Below are 22,333 nucleotides of genomic sequence, written 5' to 3' on the forward strand. Positions count from 1 at the left end.
GGGTCACATCACTATGGTACACACTCTCACAACCAAAACAACATATGCGTGTCTCTATATGAGACAATTAGAACCGACGCTCTCGCCTCACAATCATCCATTAAGTGGAGTAATCCACTTGACAATTTTCACGGTCACGTTTCCCAGCAGGGAAATACAGTATCCAACACAATATCGAACTTGTACCTATTCTACGATACGATCCAAGTCTCATAGCAACCCGAATTTTACATTTCGGGAGCACCTGCAACAACAACTTCATTATCTCGCCTCCGTGACTCCAACTTCGCACTTGGTCTCTTACCGCACTTTGGTACTACACGACCACCTTTCCTAAGAAGTCTTACACTTCACTTGATCTAACACCACCGGAGCTTCCTCATACATCAGTAAAAACTCCCCTACTTAGGATTTAGCTCCATATTCTCACCGCCAAGATGATAACATCCCGCAGAATTGTCATTCCAAGACACACATGACCATCCTCATCGTTGGTCATACACACCAAATCACCGTAAATTCACCTTAGGCTCTCAGAGCAGTCATACACACTCACTAGAGATGTCGTACGCGCGACGACATCGCACCTTCGTACCACGATTAACAACTAACAGCCCTTCATCGTTCGCAAATCGAACACTACCAAAATCCTATGTACGCCTCTAAGCCTAGGCATACGCCACTCCGCTTAATCGGTCGTGCATCTCAGTCGAGATCACCTGACCTTCCCCGCAACGAACCTTTATTTACAATTGCTCACTCTCATGGAGAAGAGTGACAAACCCGACACAATAATTTCATCGACCGCAACATCAACACTTCATCATAACCTTCGGCCTAACCGACCATTAAGTCCATCACTGACTCACCGGTCATCTTTACCCTCTATCACTTAAGAGCAACAAGCTTCACTCACCCGTCACTTCATAAGAAGTATTTACTGCAATGCTCTTAAACTTCAACTTTTGCAACCGTCAAATTACTATCACTCGTCGATCACTATTATAACCTTCGATGCTTCCAAGGGTATCTCACGGGAACCCTAAGCACAAAGTGATCACACCATCACCGGAGTTGAACATTACACTAGCAGGTATAAAAAGGCACCTGACGCCGTGTCATGCACACTCCCACCGCAACCTATCGAGATTTAGAAACTCGATCTTTGGGTTCCATACACCCGACATCCCCTACCTCTCATAATAATGACATGAAGTCATACCTTCCCGAAAGACGTTACGGTTTAATGTCTTATCGAAAGTTTCTACGTATCACACGCTACCCGTAATTTTTACAAGGCCAAACGATATAGCCTAACGAAAACTTCCGTCTAACGCTAAGAGGTGCTTGGAACACCTAGTCTTACACCCTTCCAAATATCGACACAACAACTACAACAAGGGATATTACGTTAGGAATGTTACCCTATAATCCATAACACACTAACGCAACAATTGTCATACGGATCTCACTCCCATGACTTTAATGACCCGAAGACTCCTCAATTTGCAAATTCCAAGACAACTCATAACTAAAATCATTACGCGATTCTCTAACCACACACTCTACGGAGTGTAACCCAATTCTACCATCTTAGACTTGTTACGTCCCATTACGGGATTTAAGTCCTCGTCGCACACACATACACTAATCGGTTATCCTAGTTACGATGGGTAACTACAACCAATGACAATCTCAATAATGCACCCACTACGTAGGGTGACTGATAATGCTAAAAACGAACATATATTTCATAGCATTATTCATCAAGAAAGACAAGCTTTTAGTTGCAATTGTTCTATTTAAAAGTGATATTCGTTTAAATAATAAAAGGTGAAGACAAAAGACAGATTCGACGAATTGAAGACGCAAACGACCAAAAAGCTCAAAAGTACAAAAGACAATCAAAGAGGTTCCAATTATTGATAAGAAACGTCTCGAAATTACAAGAGTACAAGATTCAAAATGCAAAGTACAAGATATTAAATTGTACGCAAGGACGTTCGAAAATCCGGAACCGGGACCAGAGTCAACTCTCAACGCTCGACGCAACGGACTAAAAATTACAAGTTAACTATGTACATAAATATAATATAATATTTAAATAATTCTTATAATTATTTAATATATTATATATATTTATAAATCCGTCGGCAAGAAAGACTCCAAAGTATCTGAGCTGTAATTTCAAACTCCGCGACTCGCGGAGTTTGAAGGCCAAAAGGGCCGCGAGTCGCGGAGCCCCAATCTCTGAAACTCCCTATAAAAGCATCCGAATTCTGATCGCAAAAACCATCTTTTTCTTCTCCTCATTCATACGTAAAATATATATATATATATATATATATTTATAATTTATATTTTAATTTTAATTATAATTCTAATAATAAGGGTATGTTAGCGAATGTTGTAAGGATGTAAGTCGAAATTCTGTCCGTGTAACGCTACGCTATTTTTAATCATTGTAAGTTATGTTCAACCTTTTTATATTAATGTCTCGTAGCTAAGTTATTATTATGCTTATTTAAAACGAAGTAATCATGATATTGGGCTAATTATTAAAATTGGGTAATTGGGCTTTGTACCATAATTGGGGTTTGGACAAAAGAACGACATTTGTGGAAATTAGACTATGAGCTATTAATGGGCTTTATATTTGTTTAACTAAATGATAGTTTGTTAATGTTAATATACAGATTTACAATTGGGCGTCCCTATAAATTACCATATACACTCAATCGGACACGTTGGGCGGGGTATTTATATGTACGAATAATCGTTCATTTAACCGGACACGGGAATGGATTAATAGCCACTAGAATAATTAAAACAGGGGTGAAATTATGTACAAGGACACTTGGTATAATTGATAATAAAATATTAAAACCTTGGGTTATACTCAGTCGACATCCTGGTGTAATTATTAAACAAAGTATTAAAATCTTGTTACAGTTTAAGTCCCCAATTAGTTGGAATATTTAACTTCGGGTATAAGAATAATTTGACGAGGACACTCGCACTTTATATTTATGACTGATGGACTGTTATGGACAAAAACCAGACGGACATATTAAATAATCCAGGACAAAGGACAATTAACCCATGGGCATAAAACTAAAATCAACACGTCAAACATCATGATTACGGAAGTTTAAATAAGCATAATTCTTTTATTTCATATTTAATTTCCTTTATTTTATATTTAATTGCACTTCTAATTATCGCATTTTTATTGTTATTGTATTTAATTGCACTTTTAATTATCGTACTTTTTAATTATCGCAAGTTTATTTTATCGCACTTTTATTATTCGCAATTTCATTATCGTTATTTACTTTATGCTTTAATTTAAAGTCTTGTATTTATTTGGTTTCAACTGCGACTAAAGTTTTAAAATCGACAAACCGGTCATTAAACGGTAAAAAAACCCCCTTTTTATAATAATAATATTACTTATATATATATTTGTATTTTTATAAAAGTAAACTAATATAGCGTTAAGCTTTGTTTAAAAAGATTCCCTGTGGAACGAACCGGACTTACTAAAAACTACACTACTGTACGATTAGGTACACTGCCTATAAGTGTTGTAGCAAGGTTTAAGTATATCCGTTCTCTAAATAAATAAATATCTTGTGTAAAATTGTATCGTATTTAATAGTATTTCCTGCTAAAATTTAATAGTATTTTATACCCCTTAGCTTCGACATCAAGTATTTTTGGCGCCGCTGCCGGGGAGATCTTCTTAAAAGCTGGAAGCGCAACGCTACAAAAAAAAAAAAAAAAAAGATTTTTAGTTTACTTTTATTAAAATTTGTTTTTATAAAAATACGTTTTAAATATTCAAAAATATAATAAGAAAAACAAAAATTTATATATTTTTAAGAGTTTGTTAAAAGTTTTATAAGTTTCTTTATTTTTATTTTAGTTTATAAAAATATAAGTTTTATTTAAATATCTTTTATTTATATTAAAACAGAAAATTAGAAAACATAAAAAAAAAACACGCGTAAATTTCCTGTTCCAGAGTTGAAAACTGGAACCCCGCGACTCGCGGGTTTGCAGCTTTGAGAACCACGACTCGCGGAGTTTCTCTGACACCGACAGAAACCCTAAACTGCATTTATTACGGATTATTATTAATTATAATTATTATTAACCCTAATTATTATTATTATTATAATTAGTTTTATTTTAATTTAAGTTTTATTTAATTTATATTTTAGTTAAATTAGTTTAATTAAATTGTAAAATTAAAAGTTTTAATAAATAATTAATATAAAAATAATATTTTTATAAAAATTGTACTTTTTACAACTTTTTGTATATTTTTATATTTTATCCCTTTTTAATTGTTTTAGCGTAATATTTGTATTTTTAGTTCATATTTAGTTTTAAACTTAGATTTTGCCATAGTTATTTTTACTCCTAGATTTTTAGTCTTTGCCGTAAAATCCCTTAAGTACTTTTTCTTTAGACTAAGATTTAGGTACTTTAGAATTTTGCGACGCCTTTTTAAGTTTTAGTTTCTTTTTAAGTTATTTCCATTTGGGATATAGTTTTACTTATAAGCTTTAATATTTTTAGACGACTTTTACCTATGTATCAATTATCATTCCAATTAGTAATCTCAATTTGCGATTATAATTTTAAGTTAGTTGTAGTAATAAGGTTAGGTTAGTCAAGTATTTTTAATTTTTATAAGTTTCTTTTAATTTTTCCGTCACCTTTTATTTTTCAACCATTTTTCTTTTTCTACCTTTTTCCGACGAACTCTTTTTCTTTCTTATTTCTCGCTATTCTAGTTTTAGGACATAGATTTTTATTCTACTTCTTATCTAAATTTCTTAAAATTACGAAAATTTATTTTAAGTGGTTAAATTGATAGACATCAAAATTTTCTGGTTCGTAGTAATAGTTGGATTTGTACGTGGACCGGGTTATTGGAGCCAAACAGTCCTCAATTATATTGAGACCAAACGAATCCTGCCCCTCTGCTGCATCTTTTGGCTATTCAAAACGTGGGCAAAATCAGAAAAGTCTATTGATTGGATAACTTATTATAATTTTTCTTTCCTTTTAAAAACTAATAGGATATTCAGTGAATGCACCGAGCAAGACGTTCACCACCTTTTGTACGTTCACCACCTATAACTAGATCAAGATATTTAGCAAATATTACCGCCGTTGATTTTTCTTTAGAATCGTCATCCAGTCAACCAAGTACTTCAGTTCAAATTTTCGATAATCCATTTTTTGAACCCGACCTCACAATTGAGAATCCGGAGAATATTCAGGAACGGTTCGTAGATCCTGAACCACTAAACTTTCCTCCGGAACCACCAATCATTCAAACAGAGATTGTTGAGGAACGAACCATTAAATCAGAATCTTCTAGTGATTCCGATTCAACAAATTCAATTATGGAGAATCTGGAACCTTTAAGTATGGAAGACCGAATGAGAGCTAAACGCACTGGCCAAGGTCACGCAATTACTCATCCAGACATTAATGTGCCAGATTATGAAATCAAAGGACAAATTCTACACATGGTGACTAATCAATACCAATTTAGTGGTGCGCCGAAGGAAGATCCAAATGAACATTTACGTACCTTTAATAGGATCTTCACACTATTTAAAATCCGAGAAGTGGAGGATGAACAGATATATCTCATGTTATTTCCCTGGACTTTAAAGGGAGAAGCCAAAGATTGGTTGGAATCGTTACCTGAAGGGGCGATCGATACATGGGATGTTTTAGTTGACAAATTTCTTAAACAATTCTTTCCGGCATCTAAAGCCGTAAGACTTCAAGCAGAAATTGTTACGTTCACACAGAAACCGAATGAAACTCTATATGAGGCATGGACTAGATATGGAAAGTTATTAAGAGGATGTCCGCAACATGGTTTAGACACCTGTCAAATAGTACAAATATTATACCAAGGATGCGACATCACTACAAGGAAAGACATAGATATAGCAGCTGGTGGATCTATTATGAAGAAAACCGAAACTGATGCTTACAAAATTATTGATAACACTGCTTCCCACTCACATGAGTGGCACCAAGAAAAAGACATCGTTAGATCATCTAAAGTAGCTAGAGCCGATTCTAGTCATGACTTAGATTCCATTTCCGCAAAGATAGATGCTGTGGAAAGACGAATGGAAAAGATGACTAAAGATATTCACTCAATACGAATTAGTTGTGAGCAGTGTGGAGGACCACATTTGACAAAAGATTGTCTCAGTATTGAATTAACAATGGAACAAAGAGAGAATATTTCATACATAAACCAAAGGCCTGGAAATAATTATCAGAATAATTATCAACCGCCAAGACCAATTTACAATCAAAACCAGAATTATAACAGAAATATTCCATACAACAACCAACAAAGTCCTAGCAATCAACAAGTATCCAATAATACTTACAATCAGCAAAGACCTAATTTTCAAAACAAGCCACCACAACAAACCGATGATAAAAAGCCGAATTTAGAAGATATAATGACGAAACTAGTTGAAACTCAAACGCAGTTTTTCACATCTCAGAAACAAACTAATGAACAAAATGCTCAAGCATTTAGAAATCAACAAGCTTCTATTCAAAATCTGGAACAAGAAGTAAGTAACCTAGCAAGGTTAATAGGTGAAAGAAAACCAGGAAGTCTACCTAGTGATACAAATGCTAACCCCCGGAATGAAACAGCTAAAGCTATTACCACAAGAAGTGGTACAACACTTAAACCACCTGAAATACCTTTAACTTCTGATGAAGCTATTCCTACTCCACAAGAACCACAACCTGATCAAGATAAGGAAAAAGAACCGGTAGTTGAAAAGGTTAATGAAGATAACACAGTTAAGGATAAACCTTATGTTAAACCTTACCAACCACCACTTCCTTACCCGAGTAAAATGAAGAAAGAGAAACTTGAAGACGAGCAATCCAAATTCTTGGATATGTTTAAACAGATAAATGTAAATCTTCCTTTCATTGATGTGATTTCAGGAATGCCTAGATATGCTAAATTCTTGAAAGATCTAATCTCAAATAGAAAGAAAATGGAAGAAATCTCGGCTGTTACTATGAATGCTAATTGTTCAGCAGTGCTGTTGAATAAGATACCAGAAAAACTATCTGATCCAGGAAGTTTCACAATTCCATGTTTTCTGGGTAGTCTTAGTTCAATAGAAGCATTGGTAGACTTAGATGCTAGTATAAATCTAATGCCGTATTCACTATACGCTAAACTAGACCTTGGAGAATTAAAACCAACCAGAATAAGCATACCACTAGCCGATAGATCAATAAAATATCCTAGAGGGATAATGGAGAACATGCTAGTTAAAGTTGGTACTTTAGTATTTCCAGTAGATTTTGTTGTTCTGGACATGGAAGAAGATTCTCAAGTACCTCTCATATTAGGAAGACCATTCTTAAACACGGCTAAAGCAATGATAGACGTGTTCGGTAAGAAACTGACCCTAAGTATAGAGGATGAGAGTGTCACCTTTTCAGTTGATAGAGCAATGCAACAACCGCAATGTGCAGATGATACATGTTATTATATTCAAACTATAGATGCACATGCAGAATTATTAGAAGAATTTCTAGAATTACAAGGAACAGGAGAATGTTCTTTAGGAGAAGGTAATGAACCAATTGATGAAGCTGAAATGTTAGCTACACTTATAGCTAATGGATATGAACCAACAACAGAAGAAATTCAAATGCTAAAAGAAGAAGACAGATATCGATACAAATCATCGATAGAAGAACCTCCGAAATTAGAGTTAAAGCCACTTCCAAACCATTTGGAATACGCTTATTTACATGGTGAATCTGAATTACCTGTAATAATATCGTCTTCTCTTACTGAAAATGAGAAATCACAACTCATTTCTGTGTTGAAAGCTCATAAACCAGCCATTGCATGGAAGATTCATGATATTAAAGGAATAAGTCCTTCGTATTGCACACATAAAATCCTTATAGAAGAAGGTCATAAAACGTATGTGCAACGCCAACGAAGACTAAATCCTAATATGCAAGATGTAGTTAAGAAAGAGATTATTAAACTGCTAGATGCAGGTTTGATATATCCAATCTCTGATAGTCCATGGGTAAGCCCAGTTGAATGCGTGCCTAAGAAGGGTGGCATGACTGTCATTACAAATGAGAAAAATGAGCTTATTCCTACTAGGACTGCAACAGGATGGCGTGTGTGTATTGATTATAGAAAATTAAATGACGCCACCAGAAAAGATCACTTTCCCTTACCTTTCATAGATCAAATGTTGGAAAGATTAGCCGGAAATAGTTACTATTGTTTTCTAGATGGATTTTCCGGATATTTTCAAATTCCAATAGCACCCGAGGACCAAGAGAAAACCACATTCACGTACCCTTATGGTACTTTTGCTTACAAACGCATGCCATTTGGACTTTGCAACGCCCCTGCAACCTTTCAAAGGTGTATGATGGCGATTTTTCACGACATGATAGAAGAATGCATGGAAGTATTCATGGATGACTTTTCAGTCTTCGGTGATACATTTGAATCATGTCTAGTTAATCTGGAACGAATGCTTCTTAGATGCGAACAATCAAATCTAGTTCTTAATTGGGAAAAATGCCATTTCATGGTTAAAGAAGGCATCGTTCTTGGTCATAAAATTTCAAAAGAAGGAATTGAAGTGGATAGAGCTAAAGTAGATGTAATTGCTAAACTTCCACATCCCACCAATGTTAGAGGAGTTAGGAGTTTTCTAGGGCATGCCGGTTTTTACCGACGTTTCATAAAAGATTTTTCTAAAATTGCCACTCCTATGAATAAACTCCTAGAAAAAGATGCTCCATTCATCTTTTTAGATGAGTGTATCAAATCTTTTAATATTCTTAAAGAAAAACTAACTAATGCGCCGATCAAGATAACACCAAATTGGAATCTACCATTTGAACTAATGTGCGATGCAAGTGATTTTGCAATGGGAGCCGTTTTAGGACAAAGGATTGAAAAACGATTTCAACCTATATATTATGCTAGTAAGACGTTACAAGGAGCACAAACAAACTATACAAATACTGAAAAAGAACTCCTTGCTATTGTCTTTGCTTTTGACAAATTTCGATCATATCTCGTTCTAGCAAAAACGGTGGTCTATACCGACCATTCTGCTCTTAGATACCTATTTTCAAAACAAGATGCTAAACCAAGATTAATCCGTTGGATCTTACTCTTACAAGAGTTTGATATTGAAATCCGAGATAAAAGAGGAGCAGAAAATCTCGCCGCTGATCATCTTTCTCGTCTTGAAAATCCCGAATTAGAAGTTCTAAATGAATCGGCCATACAAGACAACTTTCCTGATGAATATCTATTGAAGATAGATTATAATGAAATTCCCTGGTTTGCAGACTATGCAAACTACTTAGTTTGTGGATTCCTTGAAAAAGGATTATCGTACCAAAGACGAAAGAAATTCTTCAGTGATATAAAACACTATTTTTGGGAAGATCCACATCTGTTTAAAAGTTGTCCCGATGGAATAATACGCCGATGTGTATTTGGAGATGAAGCTAGTAAAATTTTAAACCATTGTCACACAGGACCAACAGGAGGGCATTATGGGCCTCAACTAACAGCAAGAAAAGTTTATGATGTTGGATTCTATTGGCCTACAATTTACAAAGACGCACACCTTCTTTGCAAATCCTGTGATGCTTGTCAAAGGGCCGGAAAAATAAGTCAACGTGATGAAATGCCACAAAATGTCATCCAAGTATGTGAAGTATTTGACATTTGGGGTATTGACTTTATGGGTCCATTTCCAAAATCTCATAATAATCTATATATACTTGTAGCCATTGATTATGTATCTAAATGGGCGGAAGTACAAGCTCTCCCAACTAACGATGCACGAGTTGTAGTCAACTTTTTAAAACGTCTTTTTGCAAGGTTTGGAACACCGAAAGCTTTAATAAGTGATCGGGGTACTCATTTCTGTAATAATCAACTTGAGAAAGTTCTTAAAAGATATGGAGTAACTTATAAAATCTCCACCGCATATCATCCACAAAGAAGTGGACAAGTTGAAAATACCAACCGAGCCTTAAAACGTATTCTAGAGAAAACCATAGGATCAAATCCGAAGGAATGGTCCATTAAATTGGAGGATGCACTCTGGGCTTTTAGAACAGCCTACAAAACTCCAATTGGAACCACACCTTTTAGACTTGTTTATGGAAAAGCATGTCATCTTCCAGTAGAAATTGAACACAAAGCATTTTGGGCTTTGAAGACATGTAATCTTGATTTACATGAAGCCGGACGTTTACGATTAAGTCAACTAAATGAATTAGAAGAATTAAGACATGAAGCATACGAAAATTCATTAATCTATAAAGAAAGAACGAAGAAATGGCATGATAAAAGAATCAGAAGTTCAAAAGAATTTAAAGAAGGAGACAGAGTTCTTCTTTTCAATTCACGATTCAAGCTATTTCCTGGAAAATTGAAATCAAGATGGTCTGGACCATTCATAGTCAAAAGAGTTTTCCCATACCGAACGATAGAATTAATAAATTCAAATGGGATTGAATTTAAAGTTAATGGTCACAGAGTTAAACATTACATACATGGTCCGATGGAAGTCGACAACGAAGTTAATCACAATTTCGACACCACAGCTAACTAAGTGTGGGGAGAATCAAGTCTTTAAAGGATAATATGTATTTCTGTTAGAGTTAGATTGTCTGTTTTCGTGTAGTTCTCGAAAATGGAACCCGAATGGTCTTTCCCTAGCAGACCCTAAAGAACTAGTCTTCTCCCCCCATTCTGAATTTTTTATTTTTTTTAGGTTTTTACAAAATGAAGACTGCCTGTGAACTAAACCATGGTCTAATGCTACACGCTTTGATCACTAAACGTAATAATGACATACTACCGAGTGAATTAGTATCAGTAATCAGAGAAAGAATGGACGGAGTTAGAAAAGAATCCAGATGCGAAGATAATAAGTTACAATTTGGTAAAGGAAAATCAAAATCCGCAGCGAAAAGAAGAGCACGACACCTAGAAAGATGTCACAAATGCGGAAAATGGTCACATGGAGGTAAATGTTCAAATAATCAAACCTATTCAAACACCGAATTTGTTACTTTATGCAGCGACGGACCGTTCATATGTTTAGAAGAAAAGACACTAAATGCTCGAGGTTACGCCTATGTAGCTATGGAAAACCAATTAAACCGACTATCTTATGAATGGAATAGATCATATAACTAAGAAATCTATTTCACAGGTATGTCTGTACAGTTTTTATTTTTATTTTTATTTTTAACCTTTTGATAATAAACGCTAATTTGTTCGCTAAAAAGTATTAAATTGGTATTGAATAAAATTAGGTTTGGCGACTGAAATTATGGATATCATACAAAAATTTATTACATCACTGCGAAATTTAACGTTTATTCTTAAGGTATAAATATCTTTAAACAATCAACCCAAAATATTTCAAAAATTCGTCATGAGTTAAATTAGGTCTTGGAACCGAAATTACTTTACCGAAAAGAGGGGCGCATATTTTTGATAATATTTGATTGATTAAAGTGGGATAAAAAGCCAAAAAGATTTTTAATTTTATTTTTACCATGTTTTTAAAATTAATATTTAAATCTTAAATTAATATTGTAAACTTTGTAAAAACAATATATTTAAAATTGTAAATATTTGAAAAAATTAATATAAGTTTGGTATGAATTTATAAATTTTTAAATTAAGTTTGGTGTGAATTTTTAATTTTTAAAATATGAAATTTTAATTTTATGCATTTCAAATTTTAAGTTTGGTGTGAATTTTTAATATTAATTTTGAATTTTATATTTAAATTTTGTGAATTTAAAAAAAAAATTTACTTTATCTCATTAAGTTAAAAATATGATTTTTAAAATTCATCGTAAGTTGAAGACTAGGTCTTTGAACCGAAATTGCTTTACCCGAGGGAGGGACGAGAACTTTTATTATCATTATTTTTAATCTTATTGAATTAAAGTATGCCAAAAACATTAAAAAAACCCAAAAATCTTAGCTTTTAAAACAATCGCTACAAAAAGACAAATTTTAAAATTTTGTCGAAGGACGGACTAGGACATCGATCCGAAACGACCTCGTCCTAAATAACAAGGGAAACAAAATTTTAAATTAATTAATTAATTGTTTTAATTAGTATAAGATGTTAAAAAAAAAAAAAAAAAAAAAAAAAAGCAAACTCCGCGACTCGCGGAGTTTGGAGCTTTAATATCCGCGACTCGCGGGAGGACCGAAATACAGAAAAAAAATATAAGGGCTGGAACTGATCAGTCCCAACACACCATAGAGAAAAAAAACTGCGAACATACTCCACAAAAACCCGAAAAATACACCCCAAATTCACAATTTTTAACCGTTAATCACCAAATTTTTTACTAAAATCATGTTGAGAAGGATGCTATCTAGGAATTACTCAAGAAAAACGGTAAATTTCTACACCTAAACACCATTTAATTCGAAATTTGGTGTTCTTGAGCAATTTTTTTCCCAATTTGATTTTGATGCTTTTTAGTGTAATTAGGCTTAAATTGTTTATGTATTATGCTTGTATAACCTAGATTGATGCTGTTTAACATGATTAGAAGCCTTAAACTTCAAATTTAGAGTAATCTAGGGTTTGTGTTCTTGAGCAAATTTGGGGCTTTTTGATATAAACAGGTTATGGCCGATTTTTGTCATGAATTGTTGCTAAATTAAGTAGTGTAACATGTTTAGGTAGTTAAATGATCCAAACTTTGAGCCTAAACATGATTTTGAGAATTAAAGTGGACTTTTTCAAGTCTAAAAATTCATGAACTTGATTTTTGAAAGATAATGCCATTTGAGACTTGTTTAATTGCTAGTAATGATTATTTTGACATGTTATTTGAGTTGAATGCTTATGAACTTGGCGAACATTTTCGTATATGCTTATTTGAAAAAGTATAGATTTGATGAAAATATGAAAATGAGCTTAAGTTTGATATAAATTGATCATGTCATTGTAATTATTTTGATTGATGATTTTGCTGACACTCATGCATATTTGGATGCACAAAAATTGTGTTTGATGTGTTTTGCAGACTGAAAGGGGTGAATCTTCATCCCAAGCTCGCAATGCTCCTGCTGAGAATGCGGAACAACAGGAGGTGGATAACTACTACAAGCAGGATATACCTCATCCAGTCATGACCTTTTCTGATATGCACTTGGAAGAGTTGCACCCGAACCTGAGATTTGACAGACTTTGGATAGATTATCCAAAATATCAAAGGAGTTTGCATACTCTTCATTCTAAGGTTGTTGAGGTACCAAGGGTCATAGAATGGGGACCCTTAGAAGCTGTAGAATTGGCCGGGCCAATTAGGGAATTACTTGTACAGAGGTATGGTAATTCTACTTTTAATGACTGGGTACGTTTTTTCACCATGCGTAGACCTGTATATAAAGTATGGTGTGAAGAATTGTTATGTAGTATAGAGTTGAATGATCGGGTAGCTAGTTTAACCGATCGTTCTTTTATTAGATTTTTGTTAGGCGGCTTGATGCGCCACATGTCTTTACTAGACATGGCTCAGGCTTTACGTATATATACGCCTGAGGAGTTAGCATCTGCCGATTGTAGAGGGTTGATACTAAACGGTAGAAAGATAGATGAAAATTTTGATACACACGGTGTGTGGAGTCAAATGACAAGCCATCACCGTTTCAAAGGGGGAAATTACTCTTATTTGGATATAGATAGAGCCGAATTAAGAGTAATTCATAGGTTTTTAGCTAATTTGATTACACAAAGGGGTAAGAACAAGGAAAAAGTAAATGAACATGATTTGTTTTACCATATGTGTATTCGAGACCCACAAAGCGCTGTAAGTATACCGTATTGTGTGGGTTATTATTTATCAGCTATGGTTCGGGGGATGCGATCGCATAGCATAATAGGAGGTGGTATTTTTATTACTTTGATTGGTGAATATCTCGGTGTGGATATAAGTCGGGGGGGGGGGGGGATTATTAGTAGAAGAACCAGAACCCCGCGATACTATAGGTTTAAATGTATACCATGGTGCGAAAGTTTTGAAGAGGCGAAATAACGCCGCAGTACCATACCATGGTAGACATTCACAGGTTGAGAGAAACCAACAGCAAGGTAATGTAGGAGGGGGGAATGAGATGCAAGAAATGCAAAGGTTTATAGCTTCTCAGGAGTACGAAAATGCTACACAGAGAGCATTTGAAGATTGGCAAGTTCATCAGAACCAAATCATAGCTCATTGCCAACATATAGGTAGAAACTATATTCCTACACCGAAACCCATCTTCCCTCCCTGGTCTATAGAGATGCAACCACCGTATCCTACGTATAACCCTGCCGAAGCATTCTATAGCACCTATGGTTATGCTTGGAACCCCTATTGGTACCAATATCATCCCTAGTCTACTTATATTTTTTTTATTTTGTAATTTGTAATGATTGATACGTTTAATACTTATGTTAATATTGTAATAGTTTTTATAACTTTCTAACTTTTATTCTTAGATTTTAATAATTTTTGAATGTGGGGTAATATACCAAACTTCAAAAATATGTATATATGTTTGCAGTTTATCTTATGTACACAACAGGGTAAAACAACGCATTTTCAAAGACTGGCATTAAGTTCAGCAAAAGCAACTAATTTTGACGACAAGATGCAAAATATATGTGAAATAACAACAAGACGGAATGAACAAATGATGTGCACCATTTATCATTCAGCAAACAAACGCCAATATATTTGGAAACTTTGGTAAAAATTTAATCATTTTCATAAAAATCACCCTCAATAATTTAAATTGTTACTGATTTCTTGCAAATGAGGGCATTGCAAGATCTTAAGTGTGGGAAGGGGTTAAATTCTTTCGAATTTTAAAATTTTTTACTTTATACACTTGGTTACCATTAAAAATACTAGTAAAGCAGTAGTTGTATTAGAATCTAGTGCTCTCTGATAATAAAGAACAGCCCTAGTCTTATATACTGACTACCCAATTCTAGTAAAATTTTTCAAAATTTTCAATTAAATGAACTCAAAATCATGTTTATACATATTTATGAACGATAAAACTAGGTGTTAACGCCGAAATTATTGTTACCTCGGAAAGGACATAAATTGAGAAACAAACTAAAATGTTAAAATTCATTTAAAATGGAATAGAGGACGATAAAAAGGAAAATAAAAGCCAAGTGTGGGAATATTTACCAAGTTATCTTAAACATATGTCACATATATCGGTAACAAATAACTGAAAATACTTTTGCTTTGGACTAAACTAAACTGTTTTACCCGATGAAAGAAAAGAAAAGATGGATCTACACGATGAATCAATTCCATCATTAAAAGGAAGTAAAGTCTTCCGAAAAAGACACGCGCTTCTTTATTTAGGTCATGAAGTTGTCGTCCAGACCAGCTGTAGGTTGACAAAAAATCTAGAAAAGTCATCACTAAAATCAGCAGGAAATCCACGGACCTCAGCATTAAACAGGGTCGCCAAGTGGTCAGATTTATCCTAACCATGAGAAGGATTTATCTTGTACAATGGGGGGGCACCATGCAAATTAGCTGGATAAGACTAATGAATCTGATCCCCAGAAAGGATAATCTCCTTAAAGATTAAAAATCAGCTTTTAAGACTGATATTACTCAATCCTTGAGATTGACCTTAAAGATTGAGAATTACAAACTTATGGAATTCAATGATATCTAAACTCGAGCTTGAACGAGAAAATATTTTGATCAAAATTACAAACCGATTTGTTTTCTGAAAACTCTATTTTCAATGCGTTCATTACCATTGAACGTAAAATCCTAGGAATTCACCTGGAATTCATTAGGTCACCTGAACTAAATCGGGTGTCAACCGTAAGAACGGTGGTTGCATAGCATGGTCAAAGACAGGACCTTGTGCCAGATCGAAAAAATCATAAGGGTGAGCGTTACTATTGCTCCTACCAAGGATAGTAATTGCGTGCGACACGTTATAGACCATAATTAAAAGCATGTCATGGAACATTGCCTTAACAGTTGCTTGTTTAACGCTTTCCTTTACAACCGGATGGTAGTTTACCGAAAGGTAATATACGGGACAAGTAAACTGGACGTGTTGCTTTCCAAATACAAGGTTAGCAAGTGGGTGACACAAAACCATAAGTTTTGAGCTAAAATTTTCAAATCTGAAACCCACCAAACCCACAAAAATATTTTGCAAACACCGGTAAAGGGTTATTTCGAAAAACTTATCTAGGGTAAAAACTAGATTTAATTTTCAAAAGATCAAATGTTTTCATAAAGATCCAATTTCCTTAATGGATCTAAATTTTTATAGTCATGTGAGACTGTAAACCATATCGTTACTACCATTGTTTATACCACCGTATAGAAATCACTGATGTACAAAGTGTGAAGAATAAAGAAGTGATTCTAGTATTTCAAGACGATATTGCTTGAGGACAAGCAACGCTCAAGTGTAGGAATATTTGATAATGCTAAAAACGAACATATATTTCATAGCATTATTCCTCAAGAAAGACAAGCTTTTAGTTGCAATTGTTCTATTTAAAAGTGATATTCGTTTAAATAATAAAAGGTGAAGACAAAAGACAGATTCGATGAATTGAAGACGCAAACGACCAAAAAGCTCAAAAGTACAAAAGACAATCAAAGAGGTTCCAATTATTGATAAGAAACGTCTCGAAATTACAAGAGTACAAGATTCAAAACGCAAAGTACAAGATATTAAATTGTACGCAAGGACGTTCGAAAATCCGGAACCGGGACCAGAGTCAACTCTCAACGCTCGACGCAACGGACTAAAAATTACAAGTTAACTATGCACATAAATATAATATAATATTTAAATAATTCTTATAATTATTTAATATATTATATATATTTATAAATCCGTCGGCAAGAAAGACTCCAAAGTATCTGAGCTGTAATTTCAAACTCCGCGACTCGCGGAGTTTGAAGGCAAAAAGTGCCGCGAGTCGCGGAGCCCCAATCTCTGAAACTCCCTATAAAAGCATCCGAATTCTGATCGCAAAAACCATCTTTTTCTTCTCCTCATTCATACGTAAAATATATATATATATATTTATAATTTATATTTTAATTTTAATTATAATTCTAATAATAAGGGTATGTTAGCGAATGTTGTAAGGGTGTAAGTTGAAATTCTGTCCGTATAACGCTACGCTATTTTTAATCATTGTAAGTTATGTTCAACCTTTTTATATTAATGTCTCGTAGCTAAGTTATTATTATGCTTATTTAAAACGAAGTAATCATGATGTTGGGCTAATTATTAAAATTGGGTAATTGGGCTTTGTACCATAATTGGGGTTTGGACAAAAGAACGACACTTGTGGAAATTAGACTATGAGCTATTAATGGGCTTTATATTTGTTTAACTAAATGATAGTTTGTTAATGTTAATATAAAGATTTACAATTGGGCGTCCCTATAAATTACCATATGCACTCAATCGGACACGATGGGCGGGGTATTTATATGTACGAATAATCGTTCATTTAACTGGACACGGGAATGGATTAATAGCCACTAGAATAATTAAAACAGGGGTGAAATTATGTACAAGGACACTTGGTATAATTGATAATAAAATATTAAAACCTTGGGTTACACTCAGTCGACATCCTGGTGTAATTATTAAACAAAGTATTAAAATCTTGTTACAGTTTAAGTCCCCAATTAGTTGGAATATTTAACTTCGGGTATAATAATAATTTGACGAGGACACTCGCACTTTATATTTATGACTGATGGACTGTTATGGACAAAAACCAGACGGACATATTAAATAATCCAGGACAAAGGACAATTAACCCATGGGCATAAAACTAAAATCAACACGTCAAACATCATGATTACGGAAGTTTAAATAAGCATAATTCTTTTATTTCATATTTAATTTACTTTATTTTATATTTAATTGCACTTCTAATTATCGCATTTTTATTGTTATTGTATTTAATTGCACTTTTAATTATCGTACTTTTTAATTATCGCAAGTTTATTTTATCGCACTTTTATTATTCGCAATTTCATTATCGTTATTTACTTTATGCTTTAATTTAAAGTCATGTATTTATTTGGTTTCAACTGCGACTAAAGTTTTAAAATCGACAAACCGGTCATTAAACGGTAAAAAAACCCCCTTTTTATAATAATAATATTACTTATATATATATTTGTATTTTTATAAAAGTAAACTAATATAGCGTTAAGCTTTGTTTAAAAAGATTCCCTGTGGAACGAACCGGACTTACTAAAAACTACACTACTGTACGATTAGGTACACTGCCTATAAGTGTTGTAGCAAGGTTTAAGTATATCCGTTCTCATAAATAAATAAATATCTTGTGTAAAATTGTATCGTATTTAATAGTATTTCCTGCTAAAATTTAATAGTATTTTATACCCCTTAGCTTCGACATCAGTGACTAAGTACACGTCGAACTCGTGAGTTTGCTCACTCACTTAACTAACCAAAACCACCATAACACCTCCCGACTAATAATGAACCCGATGTGTCTACAAGCACATCATCCGAGACAACTATATCCTAGGAACCAATAAACGATTCCTAATTCATCCCGAATCTACCCCAACCATGCCACGTTTCCTCCGTTCGGTACTCGTCATGTCATGCTTGATGTCAAGATACACTTTCGTAATAATGGTGATCGTTCACTATTACAAATGCGTGCCTTACCATTTTTACATGGTCACGCAAAGTACTTTACTCGGACTGACGCAACATTCACACCAAATAACACGTGATAACTCCTAGTACCCGAATGACCAAAGTCCTTACCGTGAACTTGATCACTCAAAGCCGCCAAACATTCGACTCTCTTCCAATAGATTCATCCCTAGGTCACCGTACCAAATAGATACATGTATATATATATATATATATATATATATATATATATATATATATATATATATATATATATACACACACACACACACTTATATACAATATAATAATAAAAGTACACAAGTACACCGCAACAACAAGTCAACCTACAACCTCGGTGACTATCACTAAAACAATGTCCAGGTTCACCTACTTACATTAGACATTTTCAAATCTCAGTCTGACCCGTATTCCTACAAGTTCCGCATATAATGCAAAAACGTCAATAAGTCTAAGACTAGGCACCTATTCCAAGGTCACCTAATTCCCTTAGACTATGCTCTGATACCACTTGTAACGATCCAACCCAATATCCATCCGAAACAGTAAACAAAAGATTTTTTTTTTTTACAAAGGGGTGCGCGGCGCGCACAGGCTTCATCAGCTTCTGTCCGGTTTTGCAGTTTTTCAAATAAAGATCTCCCACTTCCCGACATATTTAGACTAAACGCTTTTCGCAACATATTATAATATGTAAAACTAACACGCTTCAATAATAAAACAAGTTTTACGACAACGGGCCCACATCGGCCGTTTTACGACTTTCGTACAAAATACAAGTTTCAATCCCAATTTACATTTAGACGAGTTAGGACTCTATAACCCAAACCGATACCAAGAGCATAATCCCGGAGACTACCAAATTCCCAATCCGCGTCCGCTTATTCAAAAGCTACCCCATCGAGCCCAAGAGCTCCTACGCAACTAGTCTAACAACTAGCTAGCCTCATAACACAATACCTGAAAAAGGTAAACAATGAGAGGGGTAAGCTAACGCTTAGTGAGTGCAATAAGTATACACATACATATATAACCTACTTACTTGCAATCACTTACACAATTTACCTCATACACGCTAGCATTTAAATTTGTAAGACCCAAATATTTATTGTACATAATGTATTTAAGGTGTACTATGTGTGTATGGAGTGTGCACAGCGTATAGGTGTTGCTTGCTCGACCGTCGAAGGAAACTGGACGTTGTTTGAGGTACAAGGTGTGTACGTACCTTTTCAACCCCAAATAAAGTTTGTGTTGATATTTCAAAGCCTTACCATTGGAAAGGAAATCTTATTACGTTTCCAACGATATTTGATTCATCGAAAACGGAGCTACGGTCAAAAAGTTATGGCCAAAACAAGTTTCGGAAAACTGAACTGTAGGTTGGAGCGGCGCTCCACCATGTGGCGCGGCGCGCCGAATGGGTCAGAAGCAATTTTCAGCCTTTTTAAAGGCTTTAAATGAAGGGTACTTTGGTCTTTTCACTTGGGGTCGGTTTAGGGTCATCAAAACTGATCCTTTGATCAGTTTGGATCAAATTCTCACCAACCAAAAACACTCTCAACCATTTTTAGAGAGAGAGTAAGGGTTTAGAGAGAGAGGGCTTGATTTGGGGAAGGAGTCGATTTCTCACCAAAGCTCGGGTTCTAAAGTTGTTCCTTTCGTTCTTGGCTACGCGGTGATAGTATTGGTAAGCTCAAACTCCGAATTTCAATTATTTGAATTGATACTCAAGTTAGGGTTTGAGTTAATTTGTTGTAAAACCCTTTTAGGTGATGAATTGGGTTTAGTGATGCTAGTAATCGGGTTTGTTGTTAATTGTTGGTGGATTTCGGGTTGGTGAACTATTTGGCCATGTTTAGAACTTGAAATTTAGTTTAATCACTTAAGTTAGTGATTATGGAAGTATTGGAACCCATTTAGGGTTATTTGGTTGACTAACTTTGACTTTGGGTCAAATTAGGGTTTGGTGGTGATTATGACCCAATTTTCGATTTAATGAGGTTTGTAAACTTAAAATGGATTAAGTTGAAGTATTAAACCAAGTTATATGTGTTTTGGTGGCAAAACTTGTAAAGGTTGAGATTTTGACCTTTATGGGTCAAAATTAGGGTTTAAGTGTCAAAATGGGTATGACACGTGTTTAACACTTGAGTTCGGGTTTAATTGGCATATTAGGACCATTCTCACTTGTGTTAGTGATTATTGGTTAGTTTGGGTACGGTTTGTGCTTGGAAGTGCATTTGGGTCGAAATGGCACTAAGTGACGAATTGGGTTAATTTGTGAATCCAATCTAATTGTGTTGTGGTATTTGTGATAATGGAATAGGTATTTTCCATCGGCGAGTTGCGGTTTACTTGGAAGCTTTCTTCAAGACTTCAAGGTGAGTGTTAATATCCTATATGCATATGTATGTGTAGGATGGGTGCGGGTCAGGTGAAGTGATTCTCGGCTATAGAGCTCACTTCACATATAGGTGGATTTGATGGACTTGTGCATAGGTCCAATTGGCACGGTTGTGCGTTTTGGTTGACTACCTTTGGCAAAGTACACATTTTGGGTGTACGTTATCACACGTGGTTGTGAGTGGAATAATTATGCGTGTATGTATGTAATGTATTTAATTGTGTTGTACGAATGTGGTATTGTCGCGGTGTTTAAGACACCACGTTCTATGAAACGAGTAGTATTGTCGCGGTGTTTAAGACACTACTCATTGTGGAATTGACGAGTAGTATTGTCGCGGTGTTTAAGACACTACTCATTGTGTAATTGACTTGTGGTATTGTCGCGGTGTTTAAGACACCACAATGTCATGGGAGTGGAAGTGTCGCGGTGTTCAAGACACCACTCATTGTATTGAATGAAGTGTGGATTCGTCGCGGTGTTTAAGACGCCACATTGTTGTAAGGGTGAGTTAGTCGCGGTGTTTAAGACATCACCCGGGGGACTAGTGATTACGCGGTGTGTAAGTAACACTAGTGGATGTTATGAACTCCAACGGACTTTCATGTACCGTTCTCTTGTGTACTTGGTTAACCATGGTTGTATGAGTTATGTATTGGCATATTTAATTATGAACTATATGCTTTTGGTATTGCTAGCTATTGTGGACTTGCGGTTATTGGTATATGCACGATATGTTGCATGATTGTCGAATTGCTAATTCGTGATTAATGTTGTGTTGTCGTGATGTAGTTAACCCTCCGGGGGTAGTTATTGGCGTTGTTCACATTGACGTTGGTGAACTTACCTTATTGATGGTATTAGTAGCTTGTTGCTTAGTGATCGTATGGTATACTTAGATTAGCTTGCCTTTAGGCTTGGACGCTCCGGTATGCGGTATTTGTTTATTTATGTGGCGTGTCCATTTTATGCATATATATGTATGTAGTATATTATCATTCACTAAGCGTTAGCTTACCCTCTCGTTGTTGACTCTTTTTATAGATTGCATGCGGACGTTGGCTCGGGTAAGCGCGGGG

The sequence above is a fragment of the Rutidosis leptorrhynchoides genome, chromosome 10 (genome assembly GCF_046630445.1).
Source record: "Rutidosis leptorrhynchoides isolate AG116_Rl617_1_P2 chromosome 10, CSIRO_AGI_Rlap_v1, whole genome shotgun sequence".
Lineage (NCBI taxonomy): Eukaryota > Viridiplantae > Streptophyta > Magnoliopsida > Asterales > Asteraceae > Rutidosis > Rutidosis leptorrhynchoides.